We start from the raw sequence: 24,574 nt of genomic DNA, 5'->3' as shown, positions 1-24,574 counted from the left end.
GGTCTTTCACCCACCCTCAAATCACTCTCCAAATTAGAATTCGTTCGAATCAACTTTCCTTTACACAAAGGATCACGGATATTAAGCACCAATAAAGCTATAATAATAAAAGTTTTATTCAAACCTAATATTTACGTAAGATTTGAGATCCCAGGGGAGATCGGGGCGAACTTAACAACCGACAGGTTTAATTAGGGAACGAAGCTAATTCCCAAGTTTTGATGAATGCGATTTCACGGATACAACCCCATTTCACCCTCTGCGGGAGTAGCATAATTTGAAATTTTGATTTAAAGCCCTGTTTGGTTAATTGCTGTTAATACTATCTGAGCTGCCTTGGTTATGGTGACTGGGGTGATCAAACCCTTTTGTGATTAATGTACGTTTGTTTTGAGTTTTTGATTGGATTCTAATGCCTAATGCTTGGATTAAGATATGGGATTGCTTTGGAATTGGTTATAGCTTCTCAATTTTCTTTAACGGTTTCACATTCACCAGAAAGGAAGCACTTTATGGAAAGAACACTTCCGTAGAACAGTTAAAGATTTAATTCTTAAAGATGCTCCATTAAACCTCAAAATGAATAAAATGCAGATAACAAAAGCATAGAGAATGATAAAACGTTCCAAGAAAATACAACAGTTTAATGTCCGCAATAAAACAAGCAGGAACTTACCTTTCTACTAAACCAATTCCGAGACAAGCATTTAGCTAAATATAAATAAATATATACAATTGTACGCCAAATGAAAGCAGACACAACATGGAGAACAAAATGAATTTCGGAGATGTCATAACGCAAAATCGCCTAAGAAGGTAGCACGTTAAAATGCGAGTGTTCGGAAGACGAGGAACGGTCCCCATTACTTTCAAAATAAAATCACCAATCAATTAAGACCAATTTTTGACAGATTGGTTTTGATTTGACAAGGAATCTGGACGCCTTATTAGTTCAAGTAAGTGATCACGGCTGCCGTACCTACAAGAAGGCGCTTGACCTACCTTCCTTATGGCATCTCCGCTAGTTTTTCCTTCCTCTATGAGACACACATAATTAATAAAGAGCTAGTCATTTGTTTCTGGGTCAGTAACGTTTCTATTATCAATGAGAGCTAATGTGAGTCTTGATAATACTTACGAATGATTAATGTTTGTTTTAGTTTATTGTGGTTGAGATAGTGATGTAATTATGGTGATGAACGATGTAAACTATGGATTAAGACCCACACATACATAGTTCTTAATGACTCGTGTAATTTTTAAGGCATGTTTTTATTACATAAGACTCCGAATGAAAGTAAAGAATTGAAAGTTATCCAAAAAATTAATAAAGGCTATTTCTACTGTATGCTATCTTACTACCTAGGTATATGGTGTTCTTAATGCAGTGAAGGCTCTCGTAGTTGAAAAATTTACCCACCGTCTGTAGATTTAACATTTTACATCACTCAATTAGCTAACCTCCGGCTTACGACGACATCCCCAAAGAATACTCCCGCAAAAAAATGGGTCCTCCAAAAAAGTAAGCATCAATATTAATAAAACATTTTCCCTCCCTAATTTGCTAATTTTTGGTTCTCCGGAACAAAATTAACGCTTCTGCAACACTGCGGATTTAATTATATTTAACTGCGTAAAAGGGAACTGACAATTATGGGAGTTGGAGCCAAGTTATGCGGGTCTAATCGCCGAATGTGGAATTAAAGTGATTGCTTTCCGATGAGGTCCCGTTATTTAATGATCGAGTTGGCAATTTAAAAAATGTATAGGAAAAAGTTTTGACACTGAATTGCGGTTTTAATGTAATGCGGTTTTTGGATTGAGCTTTCTGGAGATTGTGATAATCTTGCGAGTATTTATGGGTTATGTTGTTGTGGATGGAATCTGAGTGGATTATGATACCATCTCGTAAATTAATTTGCACGTGCATGCATTATTCATAATACAATATAAGACGAAAGAAGTTTTTGTGATAAAAATTATTACATATTTTAAATCATTTTGGACTGTAGTTAGGACTTATAATACAAATAAGTATAGTAAGGATTTTATAAACGAAAATTCTCAGTTTCAAGATCAAGGCCATTTCAAGTTTCTAGTTCGCCGTCTAACCTTTACAACCCTTAAACTAATATCGCCATTCCTTGGAGAGTCATTAGTAAACTTAACAAGTTAGACTAGCTATCACACTGATTGTTAGACATGCTCTCTGAGGTACCAGAGGGCTTCAATTAGGCGATTAACGTAAGGCACCGCGCACCGCTGCGGTGAGCGGTGAAGTGGATTGCATGTCGGATTTTGATGATGATGCCTTATGTGTAAACAAGCGAAAGATTGGTGCTAAATTCCGGAGCTCGCATCAACGATCACCGTGGCTGAATGACAAGTTGCATTCTACACCCTATTACTGAATTCAAAAGTTTATTGCTTTTCGCCGCGCCACTTGGCGTTTCGCAGTGGCATTTTTTTATGTGAATTAGGTACCAATTATATTATTACTAATGTACTCGCCCTCTAATAAGACTGCCTCGTAGGTATAGTGGCCGCAAGTGCGACTGCTATGCCGAAATAGCTTTTTTGGGTTTTATAAACTTTCACAAAGCAGCCAGTAGTTTGGAAGTTGGTGATTGATTCGTCTTATATGAGAAAATCCCCGTGGTCGAAATCAGCTAAATCGGTTTTATTAATGTAATCGCTAAAACTGCAAGACCTTTTCAGAAGAAAACGGTTGTCTTTGCAACCAAATATGTTTTCAAGAAAAATGCAAAAATCTTCCTGATCAATATTCAAACGGTTGCAACGTAAAAAATACTAGAACGTTTCCAAGCAGTTAGCATTTAATGCACTTGATCCCGACAAACGAGTTCGTTATTTCAAAGAATAGCTGAATCGCACAAAGTGACACAGACATGCTTTAGTTTCTACTATTCTACTGGATTTATTACTGCTGACGTTCATACTAAAATTACACTCTGCTCTGTCCTCGAGATCAAGAACAACTACGTAGTAACGCGCAGGTACTACACTATCCATCCACTGAATTTGAAATAAAAAAATAAAGATTGAAAACCAACAACTGTCAGCGCCCTCTCTTGGTAGGTAGGTCATTCGCGTTTTAGTGCTCACACTATCCGCCACGTTTTTTCGTTCCTCTCAAATAATTATTATTTTAATTAAAAAATCCATCTTATAGGTGCTCGTAAGTGTTTATTACTGTGGTAATCAAGCTTAAAGTTACAATTATGCCGAAAAAGCGATATAGTGATGAAGATATTGAGTCCTACGTAGATCGGAAAATGAGGAAGATCGAAAGAAAGTTACGGAAGAGGCGAGCACACCGTCTTCGCTCATCTTCACAGGATTCGTTAAAAATCTTAGGTAAGTGCTTATTAATTAGCTGATTTCATCAATACTACGGTTTTTTTTTCCATAAGAAAGATTTATTTGTTTCGGTATGTTGGATCTACCCTCTTAATTTTAGAAATTTTATTTTCGTGGTAGTATATTATAACGGAATGTTCCTACAAGCTAAGTCGAGTTCTAACGATTACTACCCACATTATTTCATAAACTATTAACATAAATATACTTTGTTGGTTGTGAACATTTTAATGGAATGTTTCCGCCATCTGATAACAACAAGCTGTGTTCAGTCCACAGGGATTGTTACCAATGCTGTAATAAGATGATTGTGAGCATTACAATGGAATGCTTCCGTCATAGTTCCCCGCATAAATGTTAAATAACAAATTATGCGAGCAATTACAATTAAAGGCAATAATGCCCATTTCAGACGAACCTCACAGAACCCACCCTGGTGAAGAACGCTCGTCATCTCTCACGCTAACTCATCAACCTAACGAGGCCGCACAAAATATAGACCACCATGTCGTGGATGACGCCCCACTTAATGACGTGGTCAATATATCGGAGCAACCTCCAGATTTATCAGCTTCTATTGTCCCTGATACTGCAGCGGCGGCCGCGCAAGTAGCGGACAACGATACAGTTGAGGATTCTCTTCCTGATGACATTTTAGAAATATTAGGGAAGCCCCATAAACGATAAAAATTTGGCCCACCCTTGAATTCAAATCTAGCTATCAGGTGGGAGCATACAGCGACGAATGGTCTCTAAGGAAGCTAGAAAACAGATTCTTGATAAACATTCTATCCCACAAAACTGCAAGAATATCGATGCTCCTGCTCTCAATCAGGAGGTAAAAGCAGCTTTATCTGAGGTTCTCAGCAAGAAAGATAAAGCTATCGAAAATAAACAGAAGCAAATCGCATTGATAATCGCTTGTGTAGGAGATGCCCTTTCACAGATTTTATCCACCGATAGTACAAACATATCGCTTATTAAATCATTAACTGACGCCGGTAAACTAGCCTGTGACTTGCAACATACAGAATCCATGATTCGTAGGAGTTTTGTCTGTTCTTCAATCAAAAAAGAAATAAAAGATCACTTGTACGAAGCAAAAATTGATAGCCATCTTTTTGGTAGCCAACTGGGTGACTTGTTAAAGGCGGCAAAAGCGATTAATAAAACAGGTGCAGAAATGAAGACTGTAGCACCTATACCTGGACCGTCAAGAAGATTAACCAATCAGACGCAGAATTTAAACTCGCGGCGCCCACTTCCACCATGAGCAGGCAGACGGGAGTTGCGGCGAGACGTTCGACAGCGCCTGCTCCGACCCGACCGGAGTACCCGCGCCAACAGCGTCGCGCCCCACCGCCGCCGCGGCCGCAGCCGAGCGCACCCTACAGGCGCTCACAGACCCGCACCGCACCGCCGATAGAGCCGGTGAGTCATACAGGACGTTTGTCACACTTCATCGATAGGTGGCGTCTTATCACCAGCGATGGGCTACTTTTATCTTGGATAAGGGGTTATAAAATACCTTTCCATACTTACGTACAGCAAAATAATACCCCATCGGCACCAATCTTAAATAAAAATGAATTAAAAGCATATAGGGAGATTGTCACTGATCTAATTAAGATGGGTGCCGTATCACCATGTGTACCATGTCCGGGACAATATGTCTCAAGCACTTTTCTTGTACCCAAACCAGATGGAAGACAGCGTTTTATATTAAATCTTAAAAAATTAAATACATTTATAAATACAAATCATTTCAAGTTAGAAGATTTACGAACAACAATAAAATTAATTTCTAGAAATTTTTATTTAGCCACGTTAGATTTAAAGGACGCATATTTCTTGATCTCAATTGATAAAGAATTTCGTAAATTTTTGCGTTTTCAAATACCATATATTAAGGGTTTGGATAATAATCTTTACGAATTCAACGTCCTTCCATTTGGTTTGTGTACAGCTCCATATGTCTTCACCAAATTGCTAAAGCCCGTGATGGCATTACTGAGAAGCTTAGGATATTTTTCAACTATTTATTTAGATGACATATGTTGTATTGGAAAGACTTATGAAGAATGCTTAAAAAATGTTCAGACGACAAAATTAATTTTAGAATCTTTGGGATTTGTTGTTAACATCGAAAAAAGTTCATTGACGCCACAGACTTCATGTAAATATCTAGGTTTCATTATTAACACAGAGTTATTCCATATACAGTTAACTGATAAGAAAAAGTCGCACATCATAGAAGAGGTGAATAATTTTATGACCCTTAACCGCTGCAAAATTAGAATTCTTGCTCGCCTGGTGGGTCTTCTGGTTTCTGCTTGTCCAGCTATCCAATACGGTTGGCTTTATACAAAGGAATTGGAAAGATGTAAATACTTAGCTCTGCTTAGGTCTAACGATTATGAAAGTTTTATGGATATACCTTCACACATTCGTCAGGATTTACTGTGGTGGTTAAACGCTGTCAAAAATAGTGTCAACCCTATTCGTGACGAAAATATTTGCTTGAAATATTTTCAGATGCAAGCAAAACAGGGTGGGGGGTGGCATGTAGAGATGAGACGTCTAACGGACAGTGGAGTGATGTAGAAAAGGATCTGCATATCAACTTGCTAGAACTCATGGCAGCCTTTTTTGGCCTCAAGATATTTGCAAAACACCTAAAAAATTGTCAGATCCTTTTGCGCATCGATAATACCACCGCAATATCGTATATTAATCGAATGGGTGGTATTAGGTTTCCTAATTTAAATAAAATTGCTAGGGAGCTCTGGCAATGGTGCGAGCAGAGAAATATTTATGTTTTTGCTTCTTATATAAGCTCAGAAAATAATGAAATCGCAGATGCTGAATCTAGGGCCACGCATCCTGACGTAGAATGGGAGCTAGCTAATCGTGCCTTCAGTAAAATCATTCACAAGTTTGGTTCACCATCTATTGATCTTTTTGCATCTAGAATAAATAGAAAGTGTGACTTATATGTGTCATGGAAGAAAGACCCTGACGCTTACGCCGTTAATGCTTTCACACTAAATTGGCGCAATCTAAATTTTATGCTTTTCCACCTTTTTCTGTGATTTTAAAATCTTTGAGAAAGATAATCACGGATGAGGCTGAAGGCATTGTCGTTGTTCCATACTGGCCCACTCAACCTTGGTTTCCGTTGTTCGAAAGTTTATTAGTATCAGATATTATTCTGTTTGAACCATGTGACCAAGTTCTGTTGTCATGTTCCCACAGACCTCCACCTCCACGGCTTACCCTGGCTGCAGGCAGATTGTCAGGACGGCACTTCTAAGAAGAGGCATCCCGACTGCTTCTATTGATATAATGTACGCTTCACTTTCCAATAATACCATGAAGCAGTATGATACAGGTTTGAAAAGATGGTTCCTTTTTTGCCAATCTCACAGTGTTGATTTATATGAAGCTTCTGTCCCTAATATCATATATTTTCTTACGAAGCAATTTAATAACGGGGCCCAATACGGAACTTTGAATAGTTATCGGTCAGCCTTATCTTTGATTATTGGTTCAAGAATCGGAACTGATGATAGAATCATACGTTTATTTAAAGGTTTCTATAAACTTAGACCACCACTGCCTAGATATAATGAAACCTGGAATCCGTCTATTGTACTAAATCATTTGTCTCAATGTTATCCCAACGATAAGTTAGATTTAGAATGTCTCACCAAAAAGACTGTTGCACTGATCGCATTAGTGACTGCTCACAGGGTTCAGACCATCTCAAAATTAATATTAAGAATATCAGTGTTAATTCAGACCACATATCTATTAAGATCCCAGATTTGATTAAAACTTCGCGTATTGGCTCAACACAACCCTGTCTTCATTTACCATTTTTTAGCCAGCAGCCAGAAATATGCCCAGCAGAAGCTCTCAGAGCATATATTTCGAAGACTCAGACAATTAGAGGCGCACAAGAAAACCTTTTCATAAGTTATAAAAGCCCCTATAATTCGGTAAATTCACAGACTTTGAGCCGCTGGATTAAAAATGTTTTATGTGACAGTGGTGTTGATACCAGTAAATTCAAAGCCCATTCAACTAGACATGCATCTACTTCAGCTGCTCTAAGATCAGGCGTATCCATAGATTTAATTAGAAAAACAGCAGGCTGGAGTGGATCCTCATCAGTATTTGCAAGGTTTTATCAAAGACCAGTCCTAACGGATAATGCCAATGATTTTGCTGTATCAGTTTTAGAATCTTAATTACCCCTTTTTATTTCGATAGAAGAAATTTATTTTTCCAGTAAATGTAAAGAATGCCTTTTTCTCAATAGTATCTAATTTAAATTAGTAAGTATGTAGCATACCTACTTATGTAATTGCCATAAGTAATCATTAAGTATTGTAAAACAAATAAATATATAATTAATGAATAATCTGTTACATGCTCTTTATTTTCTTTTATTCAGTCATAAAATAACAAAACCGTACATACATACAACGCAACTGAATGCTTTCAAGTTCTACGTAGTTGTTCTTGATCTCGAGGACAGAGCAGAGTGTAATTGATGATTAAACGAACTTACCTGAAGTGAAGTTCAATCCCAATTACACGAAGGCTCTGTCCGAAGAGATCAACACCCGCCCGATCCCGTACTTGAACAACCAGGTGTGTTCAATTGATACCCAAATGCGTTGTAAGTATGTAATCGTAAGTAATTCCGTTCTCTACTTTTAACTAAATGACCTACCTACCAAGAGAGGGCGCTGACAGTTGTTGGTTTTCAATCTTTATTTTTTTATTTCAAATTCAGTGGATGGATAGTGTAGTACCTGCGCGTTACTACGTAGTTGTTCTTGATCTCTTCGGACAGAGCCTTCGTGTAATTGGGATTGAACTTCACTTCAGGTAAGTTCGTTTAATCATCAAGAATTTACTATTATGTACGTCGGAGTTTACTCGCGACTCCGCCGAGTTAATGATTCGTCAAATCCTGAGAATTTTATCGCTGTGAAAATAAAATTGATGGCAGCAAAATATGGGTCTGGATTGTGGCTTTAAGATTTCTGAATTTAAAAGGCAATTTTAGGAGGTTTAACACGCATAAAACTTAAAATTTAGAAGAAAAAAAATGATGTGGCGGAACTAAAATACTGAAGTTATGCCGTATGCCTAAAACTCGTGATTATATTAATTAGGATAGGACACAGTTGATGCTATAGGTACTAAAGTTAAAACAAAATAGGCTAGGCATCATATGGGATTCAAGCCAAAGACATCCATGCGTTTCAACTGAGCGAACGAATGCTCGTTCTATCCTCACCTAATAAATTCTTTTGAAAATAACAAAATTATGGTCTATGTCTGTTTGTATATATATATATAAAAAATAACTATGTGAATAATAGTTTTCTTCTTTAACGCGCCCCTATATCTGGGCTACGGCAATGCCTGAACCAAGTTTCAATATCTATTCCTTCAACCCTCACCTGTGTAAGCATTTGCCAACAAAAATTACCTTCTATCATACGTATCATAAACACATTTCTCAGTCAATTTTACGATAGAATTGGTACATTAGACCGAAGGCACTTACTGTAAAACTTGATACTGAATGTGACCCAAATTCAGGACAACAAGGAAATTTAACTCTACCCCGCAATAAAGTTGATCATAAAACTTTGAAAGCTTGGATGGAAATAAAATATAATACGATATGTGATTCTTTGGCCAACTTCAAGTATTATGATATGGGGTTCGTGGTATTTTATTCAAATCTTCACGGTGGAGTATTTTCTTCATGTTATGTCGGTGTTCAAAAGTTGCGAAGTGTTTATGATTTTTTGGATTTAAAAATATTATTTTGTACTTGCTGTTTCATTCCATTACAATATTCAACATTTTCATTTTTGTTGGGTTGACGGGTAACTGGGTTGAGGAGGTCAGGCAGGGCAGTCGCTTCTTGTAACGCACTGGTACTCAGCTACATCCGGTCAGACTGGAAGCCGACCCCAACATAGTTTGGAAAAAGGCTCGGAGGATGATTCTGATTTCACATTTTCATTTTATATAATAATTGATCTTTCATAATCATCTGGGGTTAAGTTGTGCTTAAGTAAACCTATGATAATTAAGCTTACATAAAATATAAAGTTTTCCAATCTACACAACAAACATTATAATCAGAACCGTTAAGAACAAACAAGCAAATACAAACCACCAAAATATGTAAATAAAACCACATTCTTTATTTTGTGACATTATTTACATACAATTTACAATACATATTTACAATAAAAATCAAAAACTATCCTAGTAAAACAAACAACTAAAAAGCGTCAAAAAATTCGTCCCCATCGCTGTCAACTGGGAGCGTGCCCAAGAGGCTGGCAGCATTACCTCGTTGGATCGCCATGCTGATTCTTTGTCCGAGGTAATAGCCAGCCTTCTGGTCACGAGAAGCGTCAACCAGCCGCCTAGAAAGATCTTTAAATAGAATGTGGGCATTCGGACCCCACGACCCGAGGGTTTCAACCCCAAACGGTTCGAAAATATAGTTTCCGACAAGGCCACTATATTTCCGCCGCTTGAGGTTCTCCGCAGCCGCAGCGGCAGCAGCAGCACAGCACGCAGAACTTGGAAGGTGTGATGGTGCAAGAGTATCGACACAGGTTGCGTCCCATACTAAAGGCCTACCCATCTTCCAAGGGAATAACGACATGCCGTCTGGTCTCTTACCGTCGTCGCGTGCCAGGCCGTTTGGTTCTAATACAGCTGGTACCCCGACGGCAACAAGAGCTCGACGGATAATGTCATTTATGTTTGCATGCCGCGCAATACGGCCCGCACTGCGGCTGCATGACAGGCCGTGGTGTCCGAGGCTGGTGACAGCCTCACCACAGTGGCAGCGATGAGGGGAGCAGCACGGTGCTCCTATACGTAAACAAGTAGCGAGGCGGAAAGTTGTATCGTCAAACATGGTGCCAATGTTTGACGACGGTAGTGCCTGAAGCCAAAGCCCCGACTCCCATCTACCCACAGCCAGTAGGCGCGCTCGCTCAGCAGGAGTAATTGCCGTTTCTATCAAACTATTCCGGGTTACTCTGCAGAGCGGCTCATCCCACTGTCTTTGGGAAGACGGGTTGCTGGGTAAATTTTCGTTCGGGCAAGTAATTTTCCATGCATCCATAGCCTCGGCTAAATACGGCACCTCGAAATCAGCCAGTGTTGGAGTAAGAATATTCCTGGTTAATTTCTCGGTGCCGTGAACCGAGGATATGAATGCCGGTAAACTAATACTGGTAATTTTGCGGACGCCGAGACCTCCCATCCGGATGGGCAATGTGGCTTGTTGCCAGGCTCGGTCGTCCAGGGCCACATTGAGAATGGAGCTGAGGGTATGGCGGATAATTTTATCAATTGGGTCTAAAAGGTGGCTATGTTGAAAGAGATGAGAAGAACGGAGGTAATGTGTAAATTTAGGACCAAAACAACAGTGTCGAATAATTGTGATGGCCGAATGCATTGATATTTTCTGTAGGCGTTCCGAAATATCGTTGAAATTATCAATTTTTTCCGAAATAAATGTAGAAAAAGATTGGTCTAGGATGGGAGCCCCAAGGAGGCGGAGAGACTATTTATCTATAATTTTAATCTGTGGTGCTAATGATTGAAATTTGGATATTGTCATTTGTCTGTCAGTCGTGTCAGTAATAAATAATTCACATTTTGTACAATTTAGTTCTAAACCAATGGAATGAAATTTATGTTTTAAATGAATGAAATCCTGAAATACGGTCTCTACATCGCCTCCCAGGGTCCCATCATCTAGATACCAAACGTTGAATTTGGAATTTAGCTCTCGAATGATCGGGTGAATGGCTAGGCTGAAAATTACTGGCCCGAGGGGATCACCTTGTTGGCATCCGACTGCAGATTCTAATAGGTTGTCCTTATAAAGTAATTTTGATGGGTGCCTGTAACACTGATAGAGAAAACTATAAATTTTTGGTACATTTTTTTGTGCTTCAGCCAACAGGGTGTCCCGGTTTACGGAATTGAAAGCATTTTTGATGTCAACCTTCAGGATGACCTCTCCTTTGCCACAATTTAGGTAGGCCGACAAAGCGTGTACGGCAGCCTCGCAGCCCCCTTTGGAACCGTATCCCAACTGTAGGGGCTGGAATTTTTCCGAAAGTTCCTCACTGTAAAATTTGCAACCGATTTTGGCTGCTATACGACGATATGTTGTTCCCACGGCAATGGGACGAATACCGCCGTCCTTTTTCTTAAGGGCGCACAGATTAGCGCCATATAAGATGTCGAGGACAGCATCGTGCACACTGCCGGAGAGCATCACATTGGTTAGGGCTGTAAGCTCCTTAAGAAGCTCCGCACCGGCGTCCCCGGCGCCCGAGCTCGTTAAATCTTTAAGATGTTGCGGAGTCAGGCCGTCGAGGCCACCGGCGGTTCCGCTTCGAAAAGAATTTACAGCCTCAGCCACTTGTCGACCTGTAACTGTGAGGGTGTTTGTATCAGGAAGGGGAGGGTCGGGAAAGGAAAGACCATCAGCGGGGGCCGGGTGTTTGCTCTCCAGGGCTGTAAGAGTATCCGGAGAGCATGGCGCCACAACATCACTGCTGAAGAGTATTCTGGCTGCACCTCTGATATCACCTTCGCCTAGCTTTGTTTCAATTAAATTGCTTATACACCTTGGGGATGTAAAACATTGTGCTGGTAATTTAGAGTCAAAATTTTGAGTCGAAATATTACAATTTTCTTTTACTTTTGATGTCAAAGATTTTTTGCTAGCAAAATTTTTTTGGATATGGAGAATTCTGTAGGAGAAGGTGAGTAACAGTTCCCAGGCACGTGGCGAGTTCTCTCGTACTGCGAGGCGCATGCACTGCGCTAAGGATTGCGCTACTAATGGCCTCGCACCACGGGGAACCCGCTTTAAAATAGGAACAGAGTTTTTTAATTTTGAAAGCTTTTGCCAAATGGGAACATCATTGGGTACTGTGTGGGCCAGGTTGGGGGTGTTGACATTTGGAGGTACTGAAAAACTTTGGGGTCTGTGTGTTTTTCCAATGTGGATATTCAGACCCCGCTTACCTTTAAAGTACCGTGCCTGGGTACAGTGCGGGCATCGTTCCGGAATACCTAGCGATGCAGAAGGTTGACTGGCACTTCTCGCCGCATCGCTACTGTTCATTTCACTTACAACTAACAATACAAATATAAATACAAAAAATAAATATGTACACAACACAGTCTAAACACTGAGTGACAGACGTCACTGGGGTGGCACTCAGAAGCGCAGCGCCGCGCGCCGCCGCCGTCACCGCAGCGCCCTGTCAGCGTAGCCTCCGGCCATGGCAACCGTTGCCGGAGAGACCGCTGCAGGGCGTCGCGTCACGTCACCACGTCACCAAATTGCTTCAATCGTAAATGAGTCGGAATTGGATCTCAGTCGAAGTAAAATTAGGAGAGTGGGGCCCTTGTTGCGTCCGAGTTAACTTCTGTGTTGCCCCAGAGTCTAGAAGAATTTTTTTTTTGCGTTTATTTTATTTACTCAGTTTTGCAGATATTATTTTTAGAATTCCAGATTTCATTTCATTTCATTTCCATTTCAGAAAATCATCCTTTTTATTTAAATTTAAAATTTAAATTTTATTTAAAATATTGTGATGACATGTCATGTCAAAATTTCATTTTACTGTTTAATAATCACTAATATTCGTTAAAAGTTATTATAAAAACAACTTAACCTCTTCGTCCCTTGGTTATCAGCTGAACCACATTCTAATTTAACTTCAACCCTTTCTAATCATAAAACTCAACGCCCACCTTAAAATAACCATTGAAACGCCAACATATTACTATGATAACTCGTCGAATATCATCATCTGCCTAGCCTTTTCCCAACTATGTTGGGGTCGGCCGACCCCAACATGGTTTGGGAAAAAGGCTCGGAGGTTGGGGTCGGCTTCCAGTCTAACCGGACGCAGCTGAATACCAGTGTTTTACAAATAGCGACTGCCTATCTGATCTCCTCAACCCAGTTACTAAAGGCAACTAAATACCCCCTAGGTAAGCCTTACTGCGAACAAAAAACTGAATGGAAACATTTATCTTTCAATCCAAAAACATACAATTTTTCATTCTTCTTATTTTAAACTGTGACACTTCTCTTTAATAGTTCCCTCTAACGATTCCCGGCACGGAGTAAGGAAAGATAAACGGAGATGGCATAACGCTGGTAGGTCAGGCGCCTTCTTCTAGGTTAAATACTTACGGTGGACGAAACCAAAACGATCGGTTACGAGTGAATTCAAGAGGCGTTCGGGTTCTTTGGGATTATATTAGTATTACCTAAAAAAGAGGTTAGTTCCAAACAACGCGTTAAAGGGTGGAGACAGTAACTTTCCACGTCAACCGAACACCCGCATTTAGGCGCGCTACTTTCTTAAGAGATTTTCCGTTTGACACCTCCATTTTTCAATTTATTCTCCATGATTCCCGGCTACATAAAAGATAAGATAATACAGCTATCGACAGAATTTCTGCCGTATTTGAACGTTGGCCGCACTAAAGGTCCATGGTTAAATTTTAAAATTCTCATTTTCATCTTTATTCTTTCAGACCATTGCTCGTTATCGGTGCATAGCGAAACATTAAAGCAAAAATTGAAGCTTACTTTCAGGAATTTTATATTTTAGTGAACGTTGTAAAAGTTGATTGACAGTTTGCGTTTGTGGGTTGATATTGCATTTTGCACTCTATTATCAAAGACGTGGGTACGTATTTTACTTAGTTGATAGAACCAGCTCTGAAACTAAATTATATTTTATTTACAATTGTATTTAATGAAAAAGCTCGAAAGATTAACGAATTAACTTCTCGGTCCTTCACGGAGTTGGGATATTTACACACAACCATGGCTCACCCGATCTCGTGAGATAAAGCATCTATACCTCTATCATCTAGATTCTAGATTTTCGTTATGTTAATTTTATTATCATATTAATATCTTTATTGATTTCGTTCACCACTTCGTCACTACATTACAAGTCAACTACATTACAAGACAACTAATAATTATTTCATCAAAATTCACTCTTCTAAAATGACCATCCCATAAAACCTGTAAACCGCTTCAAACCAGACAACAATCATTCTATAATAACAAACACAGAAACAGAAACAACAATTAGAATAAAATCTCTTTATTACGTGCTGAAGCGAACTACTCGTTAACTACACTCAAGTAAATCCAAATGAAATGAAGGGTAGCTTGTCTAATTACGATGGTATTAAGTGTAACGGTCTCTAGACACGGAATGAGAACACGCGAGCATTGAATCGGGGGCAAAGAGTTAGTGTGCAGAATGGACAGGCTGTTGCAAATACTTTTATGCCTATTTTTTTGTAGTATTTAGGTTTTTTTTTAGATAAGTAGTTTAAGCTTGTATGTATAGTCTGTACATATGTATTTACTTGTAAATAAACTTGAAAAGCCCATTATTAATTTAGGTATTTGGATAGTGTGTGGGGACAGATTGAATAGGCGAATAATTTTATGCCTATTATTTTTAAGTTATTAAGTATGTGGGAAGGTTTTATGAGATAATTAGGTTTATAAAGGTAAAAATAATAGAAATAGGGATTTTAACCTACGTTTGTCTGGAAAAATACTTTATTGGGATTATTAGGTAATTTCTTTAACTATTTTAGTAATAAAAAAAATCTATCATTATTAATGATTTCGTTTATATTCCAAACTGGTCTAGAACGTCTTGGATTAGTTAGTGTGCTATATTATTTCAATGAATCGTGGAAACTATCACTATATATTTTGAGCTACATAAAAACATGTATCACCTGAAACCACAAAGTAATAATATTATGAGTACAGCAATCATCCAAAGACATAATACAAAAAGATAGAATACATAAAGATAGAATTTTCATTTCTACATCTATACAAAAAAATCTCAATTTCCTAATCACAAAATGCTCACGGGAATACACTGCCGAGCATACTCACTGCGAATTTCACTAGTCCATACAGTTCGGAACAAAACGTTCCTACGGGGATATTGCCATTATCACAACGCTTAGCCACTACGGCCATACAATCATGTTATTAATTTTCTACTGGATGGTCGAGATGTGATTCAAAGACATTTAGGAGTTGGCTCAATTATCTTTAAATACATTTTTGACTGGCCAGTTAACGGATAAAATAATGTGTTAAAGCTAATAGAATCGTTTGTTTGATTAAACGCTCTTAGTTATCTCAACTTGTTGTGCATTCACACTTTCGAATTTTGTCAAGCGTATACATTCGCTCGTTTTTTTTATTCGCGGCAAAATACATTTAACGAGGTTTCTTACATGTCATTCATAATTTATTATACTTTAATCCATTGTAACCCAACTTCACAGCGGCAGAGTTATTTTACTTACGTGATTGTTCCCTCACTTAGTTACAAAATCTACTGAAAAACTGAAAAAAATCGTCAAACAGACCATCAATCAAATCCCAATTTGTCGTTCAAACGTCTTGGTGGTCGTTTTATGTGATATTTCTCGAGAATACTAACGCTTGTCCGCGCGTCCACTCGTGCGTCGGTAACAAGAGGGAAAAAGTTTGTCGCTGGAATATATACGGCTGGGTCGGTGACTCATTTATATAGGGTGTGCTTTTAGCAACTTATTTCAAAGTAGTTTTTCATTGGTTTTGGAAGGTTGCCTGTTAAAAAGTGTGTGACTTGTGAAAGTTGCGTCCCACTGCTGTGCACAGGCCTCCTCTCACACGGAGAAGGATTGAGCGTTAATCACCAATGTTAATGTTGAAGCACATTTTAAATACCTATATTCTCCTGTACACGGTTGTCAAACTACGGACCTTCTTATGTTCTTAACAATGTCACTCACACATGCATGTGCTCGATGCACGACACTCAGTGCTGACGGCACCGATAGCGCCGGTAAAAGCTCGTCGATACACATGGGTGTGTGAGTGACATTTTAGTGAACGTTAATAGGTAGCTTTACAACATTTACAATAGAATATATCTAAAATGTGGTCTATAGGACAAAGTCACCGAAAAAAAAATAATTTGATATTTGTAATGCCATATGCCAAAAACTTGATAATCGTGTGTTAAAAGAGCTGATAATTATCTCTACTTTCTATAACCCCAATTTGATCTCGAGTTTCAAAGTTACGCCTATTTTATATGCGAATAAAATCAATTTAACGAAAAACCGTTTTGTAAACGTATGCAAATAGATTTAGAGGTTTTGAAACATAAATATGAACTATATTTTGGTGGCAGAATATCAACATAGTGGCTACTGTTGGAATACTTAATGAACAGAGTTTTTAGAACTTTTTGTATTGGTTTGGTATGTAATTTTATTTGTGGTATTTTTATAACTACAGATATAAATAGACCAGTTTTAAATTGAATATTCTGTACTAAAATACCAAAACCGATACCTAATTGAAAGAACTCTTTTATATTATGATAATGTGCTCAGCGTGTGTATTTACTTACAATTTTGACGTTTGTATTATACACAAAAAATCATAAGGTTAAGCAACGCTTGGCGCGGTCGGTCCGTGGATGGGTGACCATCTTGTCATAATGAGTTCTTCCGTGTTTCGGATGGCACGATAAACTGTAGGTCCCGGCTGCCATTTGAAGATCTTTGGTAGTCGTTACGGGTAGTCAGAAGCCATAAAGTCTGACAACCAGTCTTACCAACGGGTATCGGGTTGCCCAGGTAACTGGGTTGAGGAGGTCAGATAGGCAGTCGCTCTTTGTAAAACCCTGGTACTCAGCTGCATCCGGTTAGACTGGAAGCCGACCCCAACATAGTTGGGAAAAGGCTAGGCATGCAGATGATGTATTAGGTATACACAAAAAAAATGCACCATTAAAACTATTCAACCGTCTTAAACAGAAAGAAACAATAACAATTCGGTATTACAAAAAATCACAATTCCCTAACTCTATTCAAAAAGCATTACGAAGACATTACATTTAAAAGGACCTTAAAAAGCGATACTTTCCAAAAAACGATACCTTTAAAAAGTTCAATAACGAAAAAAAAAAAACAATAACCGACCTCCGAACGACATAAATAAGGCGCCCTTAATCTAAAATTAAAAATGGAATCTCCGAAAAAGTTATAACCAGAAAAGCGATGTTATACTTTTTAAAACTTTTTACATTAAAAAGGTTTTATTATTCGGATAAAAAGTTGAGTTTGACCGTTTAACCGTATTATGAATGCAGGCGTTGTATCGCGTGCGTGTTTCAATTATAACAATGTTGGAATTAAATGGTATGTTGTAAACAATGGCCCAGATAAAGGTACTATGTTGGGGGAAAGACCGGAATATTATATGGGGGTGTTGATTTTTTTGAGTGGTGTACAGAGTTTTGTGTGTGATGGTTTCAAAGAGGAAAGTAAAATTGGCTTTAGTACAGTTTTCATCATATATACTAACTTAAAAGCCGATCCCAACAAAATTGATATAACATTAGGATGGTGATATATGTTACATCGACAAGAGCCCAACATACAAGGAAAACCTATTCAAAAATAATAACTTATCGACTAATATAAGTTAGTACCAAAGTACCAATAGAGTGATAAAACTTGTCCAAGGTGAAATAGAAACAAAACAAACATGAGTGCTTGACGTATTTTCCAATACCCGGCTAAGAAAGTTCTAAAACTTCGCCGCGGTCCGGTAAAAAAGTTTTTAATTTAAGTTTAAGCACAGGTTTTAATGTAAACATTATTTTTCTGTGGTGAGGCTTGTGTCAGTAAAGTTTAGGTCGTATTATGAGGATTAGGTTTATGTTGTTACGTGTGCATGAGGGTTTTTAATTTGCAGCAGTTTTTTTTTTTATAATGTTACTCTTTTGAACATGTTTTTTGACAGCTTTTCTAAGTCTAATTTGCAATTTTCCCAGAAATAGATGCTCGAGTGTAATTAAGAAAAAAAAAACTGAAAATCTGGTATTAATGGGATGTGCCAAGTATGTACTTAATTTCAAATGAATGATCATTTACAAAATTACATAATTGTATCTGAAGTCGTTTCTGGTAGAAATTCAATCGCATTGCCTTGTGAAAGGAAGAAAATTGCCTTTGCCTTGCTCTGTTTCATAAATATAAGTTTTTTTTTTTAAATTAATTATTGCAAAAGACACACAACAACTTACCAAAAACAAACACTTATCCCTAAACAAGATCATTATCAAAACGCATATCCCATACCATACCATTCACAAATGAACCCATACGCAATTACATCGCCACATCAAAACAGAGCTCCGAACGATAAATTATAGCCAAGCGATAAATTTCAAAAAGTCTATTCAACTTATCTGTTGAGAGCTAATATCAGTATATCACGGAAAAAGAAATATGGCAGTACAGACAATAGAACTAGCATAGTTTGGAACCCCCAGAGTTTTGATTTCCGGACGAACATCAACAAAAATGTGTTGAAAAAAATCTGATCGCGATTGCTTGTTATCGAACAAATATGGACGATGCGATGGATGTTATTTATTTCGATAGTCTAACGGTTGTAATAAAAGTTTTGTGTTGTAAATAATGTGTGGGAAATAATTGGAGAAGTTTCTCCAGTGTGTTGTAAGGCTAGAAGTCATTTTTGACTGAGTTCCCCAAAAAGAGGTTGTCAATTCTGATGTTTGTATTTTTTGTATGTCGATCGCTCGGAAGTATCTTGGTCGCTTATCAAAAGATTTTACTACTTAACATAGTTCTGGGATTTAAGGTAATTCTAGGTGTCATAAAACTGTTACCAATTATTTGTTAGTAATACGATTACAATGATATCATAGTTTATTTAATACATTTGAATAAAACCAGCTAAAGTCCTTAGTACATTTCTTATAGCGTCTAAAATACGAAATAAAACTCGTATATTCACTAAAGGTCACACACAAAAGATATAAATAAAATAATGTTTTTAATAAAAGTGGGAAAAAAATATCACACTATTTTGGCAACATATTCATATCAAACCTTGAGTCGTAGTATCATGTACGTCTTCTGACAAAATAAACACAAAGAGTAAAGGTCATGGCACATATGAACGGCACGGCATGGCTCAGCTGTAGTCAGGTAGCTCTGTAAGCTTGCTGTCACCCCGCCATTGGCTTTATACTGACGTAATAGAGTGTTTTTTTCATCCGTCTAGCCTTTTCCCAACTATGTTGGGGTCGGCTTCAAGTCTAACCGAATGCAGCTGATTACCTGTATTTTACAAGGGGCGACTGGCCTATCTAACCTCGTCGAAACAGTTACCCAGGCAACCCGATACTGGTTATAAGACTTACTGGCTTCTAACAGACGAATTATAAAGTGTTGTATATGAGACAACTTAATCACTCAGGTCGGCCTGTGCCGTGACGCGACGTGCTTGCCTTTCATGTGTGCTATGACCTTAAAGGTTTCGCTTGTTGAGATATTTATCTTAGACAGAACTAAATGGACTTATATTTCAGCATATTCTACTAAAGATGTGTTAGAGCTTTTGCGAGCTAGCGATTTTCTAGAATCTAGAGCGTTTGAGCGTTTTGTGATAGTATCTTATGCTGTCTAATAAATGGTGCTATGCCGTTTGGTTCTTTTATACTCAATTTATAGTTACTCTTTCTGTTATCTATTCTGATGAAGAAGGTTTATATAGGTCAGTGGTTCTTAACCTTTTTGACATGAGGGACCACTTTGACTAAAGGTTGTCTTGCCGGGGACCACCTCATCAGTTTACCTTAATTAGTACTCATTTCTTTATTAATAAAAAAAAAACTGAATTTTTGGGTCAGTTCTACTCAAAGCTAAACGCATGTCGGCAGTTGTGTAGGTAAGCAAATGCAAATAAAGAAAAACTTGCCTATGTAGTTTCCAAATGCGCGAGCGAAGCGAGCGCGAAATTTTTGTCGGACTTAAACCAAATATTACGTAAAATGTAGCCCAAACGTACTTAACTTTTTGTTTGTTGACAAATGCAAAAATAAGGGGATATAGTTTCTGAATACGCGAGCGAAGCGAGCGCGGTATTTTTATCGGACTTTAAACAAAAATTACGTAAAATCTAGCCCAAACCTCTTTAACGTTTTGTTTGTTGACAAATGCAAAAATAAGGGCCATAATATAGTTTCTGAATACGCGAGCGAAGCGAGCGCGAAATTTTATCGGACTTAAACCAAATATTACGTAAAATTTAGCCCAAACGTATCGAACTTTTTATTTGTTGACAAATGCCAAAATAAGGGCATATAGTTTCTGAATAGGCGAGCGAAGCGAGCGCGAAATTTTTATCGGACTTCAACCAAATATTACGTAAAATTTAGCCTAATCGTACTTAACTTTTTGTTTGTTGACAAATGCAAAAATAAGGGCACACAGATTCTGAATACGCGAGCGAAGCGAGAGCGAAATTTTAATTATTTTTTAAGACTCAAAACCAAAATTACGTAAAATGTAGCCCAAATATACATTTTCATGAATGGGGGAGACTAGGTACGACACACCCGATATACGTCCATGCGAAAACCCCCGCTCGCAATTATAAGTCGATGAAAATTAAGTTAGATAACGTATAGCAACGTCGCGAAGCTAAGCTTCGCGGACCACTTGGAATGCCTCCAGGGACCACCAGTGGTCCGCGGACCACCGGTTAAGAACCACTGATATAGGTAAATGCAAAATCCATGCACTATCATAAGTCTTTTTATTCAGTCTTTCGTGACTTGTTACGTATTTATTTAATTTCCTCTTATGTGCAATACTGCTAAAGACAAGTTCAGTTATGTACAAACAAACTGCTTCCAAATCGTGCAGTCAGAAAGTTCATTGTCAATAACGTATTGCGATTTTCCTGTAAATCGCAGGAATGCTAACACCCTAACTTGGTAGACAGATTTTATGAAATTAAACTCCAATGGGTCGACCCAAAATATTGTGGATTTATATTAAATATTTAATGGATACCCTATTATACCATACGGCCAGACGTGGATGACAAAATCGAGAAATGTTGACGATTTAACGATCTGGTCAAATTAACATGAACAGTTCATGAAACGCAACCATTTCATGAAATGCTCAAGCTTTTCATGAAGTGGCCAATTCTACGATATGGCTACGACAGACACATCATCTGCCTACTGTGATTCGAATCTAAACTCTCTTGAGCATATAGGTGAGTGGGTGTCATTTTTAAAGGACAGTTTTAAACATCAAATAATTTCGTTTGGACAATTAATTTAAATTCCTTTTTTAAAATCGACGAATAATGGGCAAAGCAGCACCAAACCTGGCCACTCATAAAAGCCATTTACGAGCCATTTTGGACCACAAAATGGCCGTTTGCAGGGTACAATGTGTTTTCGCAAACACGTCACAGTCTGTTTTAGCTATTAAGTATAAATATGTTGAACATTTTGGGGTTAAAAAATATTAAAAATACAAGGTTGTAAGTGGTTGGTTGTTCGAGTATGATAAGATAGGTTTTGAATACTTTGAATAATTCAAAGTACTTGAACCCTTTACATCGCGTTGGTATGTAAACGACCCTTGAACAAGATTTATACAATCGTAACAATAGTGATTCGATGAACTGGTTATTATGAGACGCGTAGAAATAATGATAAATGGAGCTTCAAAAATAATACTCTTTAAGACATACATTATATTTCTTTTCATCATGCATTCATATTCAGAAGAATATAACTTTGCATTAGAGGACCCAAAAATCTTTTCAAAGACATATCTAGGTAAAAAATTGTAATTCTACATAACTGAGTACTGTGCAGTCACAGAGAAACAAACCACAGAGCACTTTGTACTCAACACCAGCCTTCCAATTCTTTTTCGCAGCGTACTGCAATATCGAATTTTGAGGTGCCGAGCGTATCTCTGCAACGCTAAGACCATTTAACCGACTGGACCTGCTATAGGCATAAATCTCTATGCAAGAAATACTGCCAATATAAGCATGATGGGATGAGGTAACACAACCAATAGTAAGATCTAACTAGTGCCTTTTCGATCACATCCTTACGCACATGATAATATTGTTGTTCACTAGTGTAACGCAGCTTTTGCAAAATGCAAGGCGTATTTAGCTAGTTAGGTTGTCTAAGCTTCCAGCTCATACAATACGAGCATCGTTTCACTGTTTTAACGTAATTAATGTCTGCCTCTGTTTTAGCAGTTTTGAAATTCGAATGAGTGCTATACCGTATTAGGGTACTGTGAATTCTGATGGCATTTTCTAGGGCATGTCTTTATAATTTTATTTTCTGTGGCTTAATGCGTTGTTAGGCAGGATAGAGACTGCATTAGGAATTTTGGAGGGAAATCCTCGCTGGTACCATGTTCATTATGGTTTCTATGTCAGGAATACTATGTTATTTCTAGCACATGCTCTGTAGAGCTAGAAATAAGTCCTGATTAAGCAAGAGTGACTGTGTAATGACCCTTTGTGTCCCAAATTCAAGTCATAATATAGATACATATTTATCTAATTCTGAGGTTGTTTAGCCATCATCATTTACATCGCTTTTTCCCAACTCTGTTGGGATCGTCTTCTCGTCCTACTGAAAACAGATGATTCTCAGTAATCACATCTAGCAACTGTCTAACTGACCTCCTAAACTCAGTGATCTTAGCTATAACCCATACAAAGAAAAATATAACAAAAACATAATTATACTTACAACAGGCATTTAGTCAACGAACCCAGCCCATAACTCTTCCCCCTCCCCACAATTAGAACAATACACCCTTTCAAACGAAAGTGCCGCTAATAATAAAATCAGAATGTCTTGATTACGAATTCAACACTAATTTATTCATGAAATTGTCTGTATAATTGCGGCTTAAACTCCGTATCTAATTGCTCCTTTGTAAACGCAAGACGCCAATATTTTGTCCCTAAGTGTATGAAGTACGTTTAGATGTTAATTGGATGAAGACGTCAAAATATACGCGAATTTATGTATCAGTTTCAGTAGGTAATTTCATTATTTTGTGCTAAATGTAAGTGTTGTTTAGAAGATTTTTACATCAATGTGTAGTTGTACAGAAAAATCTTTTTTTGTTTTGTGTGAAATGAAAACTCATTTTTAATCCTCCTGGGGCCTTTTCGTGTAGCACCGTGGTCACTCTTTCCAACAGTATCGTAAGGTCTACCCAATTAATACTTTAACCTGATTTTCATTCACAAGCACTTCACATTTGCCAATCCATATAGAAGACATTAACAAAAGTAATAACTAAACATCCTAATTGAAAAATCACTTCTCTTTTGTCTCAACACTCCAAATGGAAATTGAACAAACATATTACCAGGTCCCCAAAGTAGGTTTAGTAGGTATTAGTAGGTCCTAGTCACACAACATCATACTCGAAGCAAGAGATTCTAGGAATTCCATCGAAGATCCGACCACAAACATCGGTTCACAGGATACGTGCTAAGAAACTGAGATAGACTTGTTTATCTTCAGAAGATGGATGGCTGGCGTAATAATATTAAGCGTTTGGTTACATGTAACCTAAACTTGAACCTAGTCTCGATGAGCCCTTTCTTGGAAGTGAACTTGAGTTAGTATACATTATCACGAGTAAGGTGTCTGAAGTTGTGTTATAAAACAAATGTGTTTTTCATCCAGCTCTTTTTTGTATGAGCTACTAGGTTCTTTTGACAGATTTGAAAATCGTCATCAAATGACATCTCCCGGTAGACCACACAGTCCAGGTCTGCCCTGCTTGAGAAGGGCCGGGTCCTCATCGAAGCTTTAGGCGGCGGCGATCTCTCGTGTCCGGCCCTGGTTCAGACCATGGTCCAGGGCGAAAGGAAATGGGATGCCGTCGCCTCCTTCTTCAAAGCAGTCATGCTCGAGAAGGAGGCTTTGGAACGACAGAGACAACACCGCTGCAAACCCACAGCAATGTAAATGTATATTCTTGGCAAAACTGAAGGAAATTACCTGGTCCTTTTGAAGTCGCTAACAAAGTCACTTGCTCCCTTATATATAATGGTAATTCAGGAACGTAACTGAAGTAAAACCTTTGACCTAGGTATGTGGCTTTGGTCAGATTAACTCAAAGAACTCTGCCGGCCTGGCCAAATTAT

The sequence above is a fragment of the Helicoverpa armigera genome, chromosome 14 (assembly GCF_030705265.1).
Source record: "Helicoverpa armigera isolate CAAS_96S chromosome 14, ASM3070526v1, whole genome shotgun sequence".
Taxonomy (NCBI): domain Eukaryota; kingdom Metazoa; phylum Arthropoda; class Insecta; order Lepidoptera; family Noctuidae; genus Helicoverpa; species Helicoverpa armigera.
The sequence above is the reverse complement of the archived record's forward strand: the minus strand, read 5'-3'. Positions refer to the sequence as shown.